The sequence below is a fragment of the Oncorhynchus clarkii genome, chromosome 1 (assembly GCF_045791955.1).
Source record: "Oncorhynchus clarkii lewisi isolate Uvic-CL-2024 chromosome 1, UVic_Ocla_1.0, whole genome shotgun sequence".
Classification (NCBI taxonomy): domain Eukaryota; kingdom Metazoa; phylum Chordata; class Actinopteri; order Salmoniformes; family Salmonidae; genus Oncorhynchus; species Oncorhynchus clarkii.
This window is the reverse complement of record NC_092147.1, coordinates 2,251,056-2,265,586: the sequence shown is the minus strand read 5'-3', so window position 1 is coordinate 2,265,586 and position 14,531 is coordinate 2,251,056. Positions and strand designations below refer to the sequence as shown.

General features: G+C 43.3%; 1 protein-coding gene across 6 annotated transcripts in view; it reads right to left on the bottom strand.

Annotated features, from left to right (window-relative positions):
• Positions 1-3,533, bottom strand: part of LOC139414063 (ubiquitin-protein ligase E3A-like) — a 35,044-nt gene extending 31,511 nt beyond the window's left edge. For 2 of the 6 annotated variants that reach the window (XM_071162195.1, XM_071161977.1), the window contains exon 1: positions 3,273-3,529. The gene's annotated coding sequence lies outside the window, so the exon portion shown is untranslated. Of the gene's footprint in view, positions 1-3,272 lie in introns of all 6 variants that reach the window. The other 4 variants (XM_071162118.1, XM_071162045.1, XM_071162263.1 and 1 more) reach the window with 4 other exon arrangements.
• Between the last annotated feature and the right edge of the window lie 10,998 nt (positions 3,534-14,531).

Sequence of the window (14,531 nt, the reverse complement as noted above, 5' to 3'; positions counted from 1 at the left end):
GGAAAACTGCCCTTTTCGTCTTCATGCTAACTAGCAGTAGCCACCGCAGCCAATTAGGAATGTCAGTGTCAGCCAATCAGCTCCTTCACTTTTCAACGTGACGCAAATAATGTACATTTGAATAATGATTTAGTCTAGTTATTGTCAATATTACAATACTTATTTTCCACCATAATTTGCAAATAAATTCATAAAAAATCCTACAATGTGATTTTCTGAATTTTTTTTCTCATTTTGTCTGTCATCGTTGAAGTGTACCTATGATGAAAATTACAGGTCTCTCATCTTTTTAAGTGGGAGAACTTGCACAATTGGTGGCTGACTAAATACTTTTTTGCCCCACTGTATATAGCCTCGTCCTGCCAACATATTGCTCTGCAAAACATCCTATTCCCAACAGTAGAAATATGACAAACATATTGAAGAATATTATATAAAGAATTATCTGTCCACGTACATTCCTAATTCAGACTAAATACATATTATATAACACACACTAGCAGAGTGAGGGAGAGAGGTAAACACAATCAACAGATTGTGCTGTAAAGTAGTACCTCCGTCACTCGGTCATGTCATTGATATCAACGCTCCACAGCCACACTGGGCTAATGACTGTTTCACCCTGTGATGTAGTCGAGTCCGAATCGAGTCCCCAAGTCCCCAATGGCTGAAGTCCGAGTCATCAATGGCTGAAGTCCGAGTCCCAGTGCTCAAGTCAGTCACTGGGTCCCCATTAACTCAAAACAAAGTTATTTACCCAGTCAGACATAGTGTAGTGGAAAGAGGGATTATTTACCCAGTCAGATATTAAAGGAGAATACATCACAAAGGAAGAAGAAGCAATACTCCAAGCAGCAGCTGACCACTACTTGTCAGACAGAGAATTGATACTGTATACTGGTCGTTAGGGTGGGATTGGCGTGGGGTGTGGGCGGTCTGTGAGTTGCTTTTGATAATTTTATTGGATTCCTCACGTCTTAGATATTAGTAGTAATAATTATAGTCCAAATCGGATGTTAAGTACTATTTTTATTGAAGATAATTTTAATTTTATAAATACAAAAAAAATCCAATTTGGGTGCAATCAATTAGGTGAACTTAAAAAAAAATCTAATTTAAACAAAATTATATTTCAGGAATGCTGATCTTGTGTTTCTAACTACAGAAACTATTTCAGAACAATTGAGCGAGACTACAAATTTAAAGACAGCCTGCTTTCTGATGGTGAAGCAAGAGTCACCTGACAAGTGAGTTTGTGTTTATACGGACAAACTGCCCCCCCTTACCGTCAACCAATCAAGGCGCATGGTGATGCGTGGTGATGAGGTACGGAACTGGATTTGGTATCTGCGAGCCTACGGAGGCTCCGCAATTGCGTCAAATTAAATGTTATTGGTCACATACACATGGTTAGCAGGTGTTAATGCGAGTGTAGCAAAATGCTTGTGCTTCTAGTTCCGACAATGCAGTAATAACCAACGAGTAATCTAACAATACACACCCTCCGTACGGAGCCTCCAGAACACATTTCCAGGTATAAAGCATAAATGGGCTGTGTGTGAACAAGCGTAACATTAGGGTCAGCTATTTCTTGCAAAGTGAAACCCAGGATAATGAGAGCTTTGGGACTATAGCTACAGTACTATCTGCATTCAAATTGTTTTATGGAGTTGTTGACATAGCCTTGTGCAGTTGTTGACATAGCCTTGTGGAGTTGTTGACATAGCCTTGTGGAGTTGTTGACATAGCCTTGTGGAGTTGTTGACATAGCCTTGTGGAGTTGTTGACATAGCCTTGTGCAGTTGTTGACATAGCCTTGTGCAGTTGTTGACATAGCCTTGTGCAGTTGTTGACATAGCCTTGTGCAGTTGTTGACATAGCCTTGTGGAGTTGTTGACATAGCCTTGTGGAGTTGTTGACATAGCCTTGTGGAGTTGTTGACATAGCCTTGTGGAGTTGTTGACATAGCCTTGTTCTGTCCAACGTTCTCTACCTCAACCGATGAATAGTTTACCCTTTCTGCATTACATATTTTTGACTCATCACATATGAGCCATTTTATTCCTAGTTATATGTAGTTATATGTAAATACACTACAAGACCAAAAGTATGTGGACACGTGCCTGTCAAACATTTCATTCCAAAATCATGAGCATTAATATGGAGTTGGTCCCCCCTTTTGCTGCTATAACAGTCTTCAGTCTTCTGGGAAATCTTTCCTCTAGATGTTGGAACATTGCTGAGGGGACTTGCTTCCATTCAGCCACAAGAGCATTAGTGATGTCGGGCACTGATGTTGGGTGATTAGGCCTGGCTCACAGTCTGCATTCCAATTCATCCCAAAGGTGTTCGATGGGGTTGAGGTCAGGGCTCTGTGCAGGCCAATCAAGTTCTTCCACACCGATCTCGACAAACCATTTCTGTATGGACCTCTCTTTGTGCACGGGGGCATTGTCATGCTGAGACAGGAAAGGGCCTTCCACAAACTGTTGTCACAAAGTTTGAAGCACAGAATCATCTAGAATGTTATTGTATGCTGTAGCGTTAAGATTTCCCTTCACTGTAACTAAGGGGCCCGAACCATGAAAAACAGTCCCAGACCATTATTTCTCCTCCACCAAACTTTACAGTTGTCCCTATACAGGTACGTTCTCCTGGCCAAACCCAGGTTCATCTGTCGGATTGCCAGATGGTGATGCGTGAGAGTCCAATGGCGGCGAGTTTTACACCAATCCAGCCGACGCTTGGCATTGCGGATGGGGATCTGAGGCTTGTGTGCGGCTGCTCAGCCATGGAAACCTATTTCATGAAGCTCCCGACGAACAATTATTGTGTTGACATTGCTTCCAGAGGCAGTTTGGAACTTGGTAGTGAGTGTTGCAACCGAGGACAGACTATATGTAAGTGTTAAAGCATTCGGCGGTCCCTTTCTGTGAGCTTGTGTGGCCTTCAGTAAGGCCGTTCTACTGCCAATGTTTTCTTACAGATCGCATGGCTGTGTGCTCAATTTTATACACCGGTCAGCAATGGGTGAACCTGAAATAGCTGAATCCCCTAACTTGATGTTCAGATTCTTCTGCAATGTAAAGATAGACCCTTATAGTCCCAAGCACCTGATATGCCAAAGTGGACAAGTAAAAATCACTGCAAATGTGTATTTTGGCGATCTTTAGACATTCTGCTCATGCAATCGCGTCCTCGCCCTTTAGAGACAAGATTGCAGTCCAATAATATCCCCGGTGTTAGTTAGATAGATATTGTATGCTACCGACCTGTGAGTGCTGTCCCAGTCATGCAGGGCGGACTGTGTGTCTGTCTGTGGCAGAATCAGCTTTCCTTCGACAGTCTTGCTCTCATATCTTATGCACTCACCTACTATTTACGATTCGAACATATGTTCTGCGTGCCGAATGATAAGGTACAACTTTTTGGCCTGCTAAACTCCCGGGTCACAAAACATACTCGACCATTTTGTGTCAACACGGAGGTGTATCCCGGCATGCAGCGCATGGTGATCTTAAAACAACTCAACCAAAGACAGTGCAGTTAGAGATATTAGAGAGATGAGGACAAAGGAATCCCATTGGACAGTGAATGGAGAAATGGCAGACTGTCGACCAATCGCGTTCACGTCACGCGGTTGCTAAACTGAAAGTCAGGCTTTGAATCGAGAAACCTGGCTATTTTCCCTCTAAAGTACACTATTCCAAAACTATATGATATCGTGGAAAATATTTGTAATGCTGTACTTCCTTGTTCACGAAATTCTTGCTAATGTTGCGTTTTTGATCGACGCCCAATTAACTCCCATTCACTCCCATTCACTATTGCATGGGCAATTTAAACAATGCACGACGACGCATGGGCAACGTACACAATGGCCATTCACATAATTTCCATGGAGTTTCCTATCTCCTCTAAAGTATCTTTGGGATAGGGTTTAGGGAATGGACGTCCCGAGGATCCCGTATGGCACGTCACGATGACACAATAGATTGTATTTGGATTATATTTAACAGAAACGTTTTAAAATATTTCATTTGGAATAAATAAACGAGAAAAAAAATTGGTGCACCTTATCTTTGTAAGAAAATATGTGAGAAAGCTAAAATAAAAACATAAATAAAATCCTAAATAAAATACAATAGAGACAGAATAGATTTCCAAATCAAAACAACATCCTTCTTGAGCAGCAGATGGAAGTGGTTATTAGAGTCCTGAGCAGCAGATGGCAGTGGTTATTAGAGTCCTGAGCAGCAGATGGCAGTGGTTATTAGAGTTCTGAGCAGCAGATGGCAGTGGTTATTAGAGTTCTGAGCAGCAGATGGCAGTGGTTATTACAGTTCTGAGCAGCAGATGGCAGTGGTTATTACAGTTCTGAGCAGCAGATGGCAGTGGTTATTAGAGTCCTGAGCAGCAGATGGCAGTGGTTATTAGAGTTCTGAGCAGCAGATGGCAGTGGTTATTACAGTTCTGAGCAGCAGATGGCAGTGGTTATTAGAGTCCTGAGCAGCAGATGGCAGTGGTTATTAGACTCCTGAGCAGCAGATGGCAGTGGTTATTAGAGTCCTGAGCAGCAGATGGCAGTGGTTATTAGAGTCCTGAGCAGCAGATGACAGTGGTTATTGGAGTTCTGAGCAGCAGATGGCAGTGGTTATTAGAGTCCTGTGCAGCAGATGGTGGTAGTCATTAGAGTCATGAGCAGCAGATGGCAGTGGATATTAGAGTCCTGAGCAGCAGATGGCAGTGGTTATTCGAGTCATGAGCAGCAGATGGCAGTGGTTATTAGAGTCATAAGCAGCAGATGGCAGTGGTTATTAGAGCCATGAGCAGTAGATGGCAGTGGTTATTAGAGTCATGAGAAGTAGATGGCAGTGGTTATTAGAGTCCTGAGCAGCAGATGGCAGTGGTTATTAGAGTCCTGAGCAGCAGATGGCAGTGGTTATTAGAGTCCTGAGCAGCAGATGGCAGTGGTTATTAGAGTCATGAGCAGTAGATGGCAGTGGTTATTAGAGTCCTGAGCAGCAGATGGCAGTGGTTATTAGAGTCATGAGCAGCAGATGGCAGTGGTTATTAGAGTCATGAGCAGCAGATGGCAGTGGTTATTAGAGTCATGAGCAGCAGATGGCAGTGGTTATTAGAGTCATGAGCAGCAGATGGCAGTGGTTATTAGAGCCATGAGCAGTAGATGGCAGTGGTTATTAGAGTCATGAGAAGTAGATGGCAGTGGTTATTAGAGTCCTGAGCAGCAGATGGCAGTGGTTATTAGAGTCCTGAGCAGCAGATGGCAGTGGTTATTAGAGTCCTGAGCAGCAGATGGCAGTGGTTATTAGAGTTCTGAGCAGCAGATGGCAGTGGTTATTACAGTTCTGAGCAGCAGATGGTAGTGGTTATTAGAGTCCTGAGCAGCAGATGGCAGTGGTTATTAGAGTCATGAGCAGTAGATGGCAGTGGTTATTAGAGTCCTGAGCAGCAGATGGCAGTGGTTATTAGAGTCATGAGCAGCAGATGGCAGTGGTTATTAGAGTCATGAGCAGCAGATGGCAGTGGTTATTAGAGTCATGAGCAGCAGATGGCAGTGGTTATTAGAGTCATGAGCAGCAGATGGCAGTGGTTATTAGAGTCCTGAGCAGCAGATGGCAGTGGTTATTAGAGCCATGAGCAGCATATGGTAGTGGTTATTAGAGTCCTGAGCAGCAGATGGCAGTGGTTATTAGTCATGAGCAATGGTTATTACAGTTCTGAGCAGCAGATGGCAGTGGTTATTACAGTTCTGAGCAGCAGATGGCAGTGATTATTAGAGTCCTGAGCAGCAGATGGCAGTGGTTATTAGAGTCCTGAGCAGCAGATGGCAGTGGTTATTAGAGTCCTGAGCAGCAGATGGCAGTGGTTATTAGAGCCATGAGCAGCATATGGTAGTGGTTATTAGAGTCCTGAACAGCAGATGGCAGTGGTTATTAGTCATGAGCAGTGGTTATTACAGTTCTGAGCAGCAGATGGCAGTGGTTATTACAGTTCTGAGCAGCAGATGGCAGTGATTATTAGAGTCCTGAGCAGCAGATGGCAGTGGTTATTAGAGTCCTGAGCAGCAGATGGCAGTGGTTATTAGAGTCCTGAGCAGCAGATGGCAGTGGTCATTAGAGTCTTGAGCAGCAGATGGCAGTGGTTATTAGTGTCCTGAGCAGCAGATGGCAGTGGTTATTAGAGTCATGAGCAGCAGATGGCAGTGGTTATTAGAGTCATGAGCAGCAGATGGCAGTGGTTATTAGAGTCATGAGCAGCAGATGGCAGTGGTTATTAGAGTCATGAGCAGCAGATGGCAATGGTTATTACAGTTCTGAGCAGCAGATGGCAGTGGTTATTAGAGTCCTGAGCAGCAGATGGCAGTGGTTATTAGAGCCATGAGCAGCATATGGTAGTGGTTATTAGAGTCCTGAGCAGCAGATGGCAGTGGTTATTAGTCATGAGCAGTGGTTATTACAGTTCTGAGCAGCAGATGGCAGTGGTTATTAGAGTCCTGAGCAGCAGATGGCAGTGGTAATTAGAGCCATCGAGCCAAGTACCATGAAGCCGGCTCTACGCATCTGGTCTCCAGTGCGTCTCCTTGGGCCGGCTTACATGGCACCAGCATTGCGCATGGTGTCCCCGGTTCGCCTGCATAGCCCAGTGCGGGCTATTCCACCTCGCCGCACTGGCAGGGCGACCGGGAGCATTCAACCAGGTAAGGTTGGGCAGGCTCGGTGCTCAAGAGCTCCAGTGCGCCTGCACGGTCCGGTTTATCCGGTACCACCTCCACGCACCAGCCCTCCGATGGCAGCCCCCTGCACCAGGCTGTCTCTCCATCTCATCCCTACAAGTGCTCCTGCCTGTCCAGTGCTGCCGGAGCCTTCCTCCTCTCCAGCGCTGCCGGAGTCTCCCGCCTGTCCAGCGCTGCCAGAGCCTTCCTCCTCTCCAGCGCTGCCGGAGTCTCCCGCCTGTCCAGCGCTGCCAGAGCCTTCTTCCTCTCCAGCGCTGCCGGAGTCTCCCGCCTCTCCAGTGCTGCCGGAGTCTCCAGTCTGCCCAGCGCCGCCTGAGCTAAGCCGTAACACCTAACTATAACATCTTAACAAGATATAACTGCCAAAGGGGGCGGAGTTGCAGTCTACTGCTGAGACAGCCTGCAGAGTTCTGTCATACTATCCAGGTCTGTGCCCAAACAATTCGAGCTTGTACTTTTAAAAATCCACCTTTCCAGAAACAAGTCTCTCACCGTTGATGCTTGTTATAGACCCCCTTCAGCCCCCAGCTGTGCCCTGGAAACCATATGTGAATTTATTGCCCCCATCTATCTTCAGAGTTCGTTCTGTTAGGTGACCTGAACTAGGATGTGCTTATTAACACCCCGGCCATCCTACAATCTAAGCTAGATGCCCTCAATCTCACACAAACTATTAAAGAACCTACCCCAGGTACAACCATAAATCCATAACCATGGGCACCCTCTTAGATATCATCCTGACCAACTTGCCCTCTAAATACACCTCTGCTGTTTTCAACCAGGATCTCAGCGAACACTGCCTCATTGCCTGCGTGCGTGATGGGTCCGCGGTTTAACGACCACCCCTCATCACTGGTCAGGGCGAGAGTTGGGTGGGTAGTCTGTTCTTTTTTCTATGTTGTGGTTTTGTGTTTGGCCTGGTATGGTTCTCAATCAGAGGCAGGTGTCGTTCGTTGTCTCTGATTGAGAATCATACTTCGGTAGCCTTTTCCCACCCTTGAGTTGTGGGTGATTATACTTTCTGTTTAGTGTGTTTTGCCCCTGACGGAGCTGTTTCGGGGATGTGCTTTTTGTTTCTTTGTTTGATAGTGTTTAGTTTAAATAAATAACATGAACAAGTACCACGCTGCGCTTTGGTCTTCACCTTCCACCGACGACCGTTACAGAATCACACACCGGGCAGCAGTAGAAATCTCTGGACTCATGGACATGGGAGGAGATTCTGGACGGAGAAGGACCCTGGGCACAGGCTGGGGAATATCGCTGCCCCAAGGCAGAGCTGGAGGCAGCGAAAGCTGAGCAGCGGTGGTATGAGGAGGCAGCACGGCAGCGCAGCTGGGATGAGAGGCAGCCCCAAAAAATTCTTGGGGGGGGTCACACGGGGAGTGTGGCTAAGTCAGGTATGAGACCTGAGCCAACTCCCCGTGCTTAGCGTGGAGAGATGTGTACCGGGCAGGCACCGTGTTATGCCGTGAGGCGCACGGTGTCCCCGGTGCGCAGGAATAGCCCGGTGCGTTACATTGCAGTGCCTCGTATCGGCCGGGCTAGAGTGGGCATCGAGCCAGGTGCCATAAAGCCGGCTCAGCGCATCTGGTCTCCAGTGCATCTCCTTGGGCCGGGGTACATGTTTCCAGCCCTACGCACGGTGTCCCCGGTTCACCAGCACAGCCCATTGCAGTCTGTTCCACCTCACCGCACTGGCCTGGAGACGGGGAGTACCCTACCACAGTCCTGTCTATCCGGTGCCTCCTCCACGCACCAGGCTTCCGGTGGAAGCCCCGCGCACCAGGCTGTCTCTCCGTCTCCTTCCTCCAGGTGCTCCCTCTTGTCCAGCGCTGCCAGAGTCTCCCGTCTGTCCTGAGCTGCCAGAGTCTTCCGTCTGTCCTGAGCTGCCAGAGTCTCCCGTCTGTCCTGAGCTGCCAGAGTCTCCCGTCTGTCCTGAGCTGCCAGAGTCTCCCGTCTGTCCTGAGCTGCCAGAGTCCCCCGTCTGTCCTGAGCTGCCAGAGTCTCCCGTTGGTCCTGAGCTGCCAGAGTCTCCCGTTGGTCCTGAGCTGCCAGAGTCTCCCGTCTGTCCTGAGCTGCCAGAGCCGCCAGTCTGTCCTGAGCTGCCAGAGCCGCCAGTCTGTCCTGAGCCGTGAGTCAGCCAGGAGCTGACAGAGCCATCAGTCAGCCAGAAGCTGCCAGAGCCGTCAGTCAGCCAGGAGCTGCCAGAGCCGTCAATTCAGCCAGGACCTGCCAGAGCAGTCAGTCAGCCAGGAGCTGCCAGAGCCATCAGTCAGCTAGGAGCTGCCAGAGCTGCCTGTCATGCCGGCGATGCCAGAATCGCCCTTCACCGGTCAGGGTGTGAGTTGGGTGGGTTGTCTATGTTAGTTTTTCTATGATTTTCTATTTCTGTGTTTGGCCTGGTATGGTTCTCAATCAGAGGCAGCTGTCAATCGTTGTCCCTGATTGAGAACCATATTTAGGTAGCCTGTTTTCAATTGTGTTTGGTGGGTGGTTGTTTTCAGTCTTTCTGTGTTTGCACCAGACAGAACTGTTTTGGTTGTTTCTTTGTTGTCTTTGTTATTCAGTGTTCAGTTTGAGTATTATTAAAAACCATGAACACTTACGACGCTGCACCTTGGTCCTCACATTCTTCCACCGAAGACAGCCGTTACAACAGTAGATCTAGCTGGTCTGTCATATTATAATGGAGACAGTAGATCTAGCTCGTCTGTCATGTTATAATATCAAATAAAATAAAATGTATTTATATAGCCCTTCGTACATCAGCTGATATCTCAAAGTGCAGTACAAAAACCCAGCCTAAAACCCCAAACAGCAAGCATAGAAAGTAGATCTAGCTGGTCTGTCAAATTATAATAGAGACAGTAGATCTCGCTGGTCTGTCATAGCATAATAGAGACAGTATATCTAGCTGGTCTGTCAAATTATAATAGAGACAGTAGATCTAGCTGGTCTGTCATAGCATAATAGAGACAGTATATCTAGCTGGCCTGTCATATTATAATAGAGACAGTAGATCTAGCTGCTCTGTCATAATATAATAGAGACAGTAGATCTAGCTGGTCTGTCATATTATAATAGAGACAGCAGATCTAGCGGGTTTATCGTAATATAATAGAGACAGTAAATCTAGCTGGTCTTTCAAAATATAGTTGAGACAGTAGATCTAGCTGGCCTGTCATATTATAACAGAGACAGCAGATCTAGCTGGTCTGTCAAATTATAATAGAGACAGTATATCTAGCTGGTATGTCATAGTACAATAGAGACAGTAGATCTAGCTGGTCTGTCATAATATAATAGAGACAGCAGATCTAGCTGGTATGTCATAATATAATAGAGACAGCAGATCTAGCTGGTCTGTCATATTATAACAGAGACAGTAGATCTAGCTGGTCTGTCAAATTATAATAGAGACAGTAGATCTAGCTGGTCTGCCATAGTATAATAGAGACAGTAGATCTAGCTGGCCTGTCGTATTATAATAGAGACAGTAGATCTAGCTGGTCTGTCATATTATAATACAGACAGTAGATCTACCTGGTCTGTCATATTATAATAGAGACAGTAGATCTAGCTGGTGTGTCATAATATAATAGAGACATAGAGACAGTAGATCTAGCTGGTCTGTCATAATATAATAGAGACAATAGATAAAGCTGGTCTGTCATAGTACAATAGCGACAGTTGATCTAGCTGGTCTGTCATAATACAATAGAGACAGTTGATCTAGCTGGTCTGTCATAATACAATAGAGACAGTAGATCTAGCTGGTCTGTCATATCATAATAGAGACAGTAGATCTACCTGGTCTGTCATATTATAATAGAGACAGTAGATCTAGCTGGTCTCTCATAATATAGTAGACACATAGAGACTGTAGATCTAGCTGGTCTGTCATAATATAATAGAGACATAGAGACAGTAGATCTAGCTGGTCTGTCATAATATAATACAGACAGTAGATCTAGCTGGTCTGTCATAATATAATAGCGACAGTAGATCTAGCTGGTCTGTCATATTATAATAGAGACAGAGATGTAGCTGGTGTCATATTATAATAGAGAGAGTAGATCTAGCTGGTATGTCATATTATAATAGAGACATTAGATCTAGCTGGTGTCATATTATAATAGAGACAGTAGATCTAGCTGGTCTGTAAAATTATAATAGAGACAGTAGATCTACCTGCTCTGTCATATTATAATAGAGACAGTAGATCTAGCTGGTCTGTCATATTATAATAGAGACAGTATATCTAGCTGGTCTGTCATAATATAGTAGAGACAGTAGATCTACCTGGTCTGTCATATTATAATAGAGACAGTAGATCTAGCTGGTCTGTCATAGTATAATAGAGACAGTATATCTAGCTGGCCTGTCGTATTATAATAGAGACAGTAGGTCTAGCTGGTATGTCATAGTACAATAGAGACAGTATATCAAGCTGGTTAGTCATAATACAATAGAGACAGTAGATCTAGCTGGTCTGTCATAATATAATAGAGACAATAGATAAAGCTGGTCTGTCATAGTACAATAGCGACAGTTGATCTAGCTGGTCTGTCATAATACAATAGAGACAGTTGATCTAGCTGGTCTGTCATATTATAATAGAGACAGTAGATCTAGCTGGTCTCTCATAATATAGTAGACACATAGAGACTGTAGATCTAGCTGGTCTGTCATAATATAATAGAGACATAGAGACAGTAGATCTAGCTGGTCTGTCATAATATAATAAAGACAGTAGAACTAGCTGGTCTGTCATAATATAATAGCGACAGTAGATCTAGCTGGTCTGTCATATTATAATAGAGACAGAGATGTAGCTGGTGTCATATTATAATAGAGACAGTAGATCTAGCTGGTATGTCATATTATAATAGAGACAGTAGATCTAGCTGGTGTCATATTATAATAGAGACAGTAGATCTAGCTGGTCTGTAAAATTATAATAGAGACAGTAGATCTACCTGCTCTGTCATATTATAATAGAGACAGTAGATCTAGCTGGTCTGTCATATTATAATAGAGACAGTATATCTAGCTGGTCTGTCATAATATAGTAGAGACAGTAGATCTACCTGGTCTGTCATATTATAATAGAGACAGTAGATCTAGCTGGTCTGTCATAGTATAATAGAGAGAGTATATCTAGCTGGCCTGTCGTATTATAATAGAGACAGTAGGTCTAGCTGGTATGTCATAGTACAATAGAGACAGTATATCAAGCTGGTCAGTCATAATACAATAGAGACAGTAGATCTAGCTGGTCTGTCATATAATAGAAACTGTAGATCTAGCTGGTCTGTAATATTATAATACAGACAGTAGATCTACCTGGTCTGTCATATTATAATAGAGACATAGATACAGTAGATCTAGCTGGTCTGTCATAATATAATAGAGACAGTAGATATAGCTGGTCTGTCATTGTACAATAGAGACAGTTGATCTAGCTGGTCTGTCATAATACAATAGAGACAGTAGATCTAGCTGGTCTGTCATATTATAATAGAGACAGTAGATCTACCTGGTCTGTCATATTATAATAGAGACAGTAGATCTAGCTGGTCTGTCATAATATAGTAGACACATAGAGACAGTAGATCTAGCTGGTGTCATATTATAATAGAGACAGTAGATCTAGCTGGTCTGTCATAATATAATAGAGACAGTAGATCTAGCTGGTCTGTCATATAATAATAGAGACAGTAGATCTAGCTGGTGTCATATTATAATAGAGACAGTAGATCTAGCTGGTCTGTCATAGCATAATAGAGACAGTATATCTAGCTGGTCAGTCAAATTATAATAGAGACAGTAGATCTAGCTGGTCTGTCACAGCATAATAGATACAGTATATCGAGCTGGCCTGTCATATTATAATAGAGACAGTAGATCTAGCTGCTCTGTCATAATATAATAGAGACAGTAGATCTAGCTCGTCTGTCATATTATAATAGAGACAGTAGATCTAGCTTGTCTGTCATAATAGAAAACAGGGAGTAGATCTAGCTGGTGTCATATTATAATAGAGACAGTAGATCTATCTGGTCTGTCATAGCATAATAGAGACAGTAGATCTAGCTGGTCTGTCAAATTATAATAGAGACAGTATATCTAGCTGGTATGTCATAGTACAATAGAGACAGTAGATCTAGCTGGTCTGTCATAATATAATAGAGACAGCAGATCTAGCTGGTCTGTCATATTATAACAGAGACATTAGATCTACCTGGTATGTCAAATTATAATAGAGACAGTATAATCTAAATGGTCTGTCATAATATAATAGAGACAGCAGATCAAGCTCGTCTGTCATATTATAATAGAGACAGTAGATCTAGCTTGTCTGTCATAATAGAAAACAGGGAATAGATCTAGCTGGCCTGTCATATTATAACAGAGACAGTAGATCTAGCTGGTCTGTCAAATTATAATAGAGACAGTATAATCAAGCTGGTCTGTCATAATATAATAGAGACAGTAGATCTAGCTGGTATGTCATATTACAATAGAGACAGTAGATCTAGCTGGTCTGTCATAATATAATAGAGACAGTAGATCTAGCTCGTCTGTCATATTATAATAGAGACAGTAGATCTAGCTTGTCTGTCATAATAGAAAACAGGGAGTATATCTAGCTGGCTTGTCATATTATAACAGAGACAGTAGATCTAGCTGGTCTGTCAAATTATAATAGAGACAGTATATCTAGCTGGTATGTCATAGTACAATAGAGACAGTAGATCTAGCTGGTCTGTCATAATATAATAGAGACAGCAGATCTAGCTGGTCTGTCATATTATAACAGAGACATTAGATCTACCTGGTATGTCAAATTATAATAGAGACAGTATAATCTAAATGGTCTGTCATAATATAATAGAGACAGCAGATCTAGCTGGTCTGTCATATTATAACAGAGACAGTAGATCTACCTGGTCTGTCAAATTATAATAGAGACAGTATAATCAAGCTGCTCTGTCATAATATAATAGAGACAGTAGATCTAGCTGGTATGTCATATTACAATAGAGACAGTAGATCTAGCTGGTCTGTCATAATATAATAGAGACAGTAGATCTACCTAGTCTGTCATATTTTAATAGAGACAGTAGATCTACCTGGTCTGCCATAGTATAATAGAGACAGTATAATCTAAATGGTCTGTCATAATATAATAGAGACAGCAGATCTAGCTGGTCTGTCATATTATAACAGAGACAGTAGATCTACCTGGTCTGTCAAATTATAATAGAGACAGTATAATCAAGCTGGTCTGTCATAATATAATAGAGACAGTAGATCTAGCTGGTATGTCATATTACAATAGAGACAGTAGATCTAGCTGGTCTGTCATAATATAATAGAGACAGTAGATCTACCCAGTCTGTCATATTTTAATAGAGACAGTAGATCTAGCTGGTCTGCCATAGTATAATAGAGACAGTATATCTAGCTGGCCTGTCGTATTATAATAGAGACAGTAGATCTAGCTGGTCTGTCATATTATAATACAGACAGTAGATCTACCTGGTCTGTCATATTATAATAGAGACAGTAGATCTAGCTGGTGTGTCATAATATAATAGAGACATAGAGACAGTAGATCTAGCTGGTGTGTCATAATATAATAGCGACAGTAGATCTAGCTGGTCTGTCATATTATAATAGAGACAGAGATGTAGCTGGTGTCATATTATAATAGAGACAGTAGATCTAGCTGGTCTGTCATATTATAATAGAGACAGTAGATCTA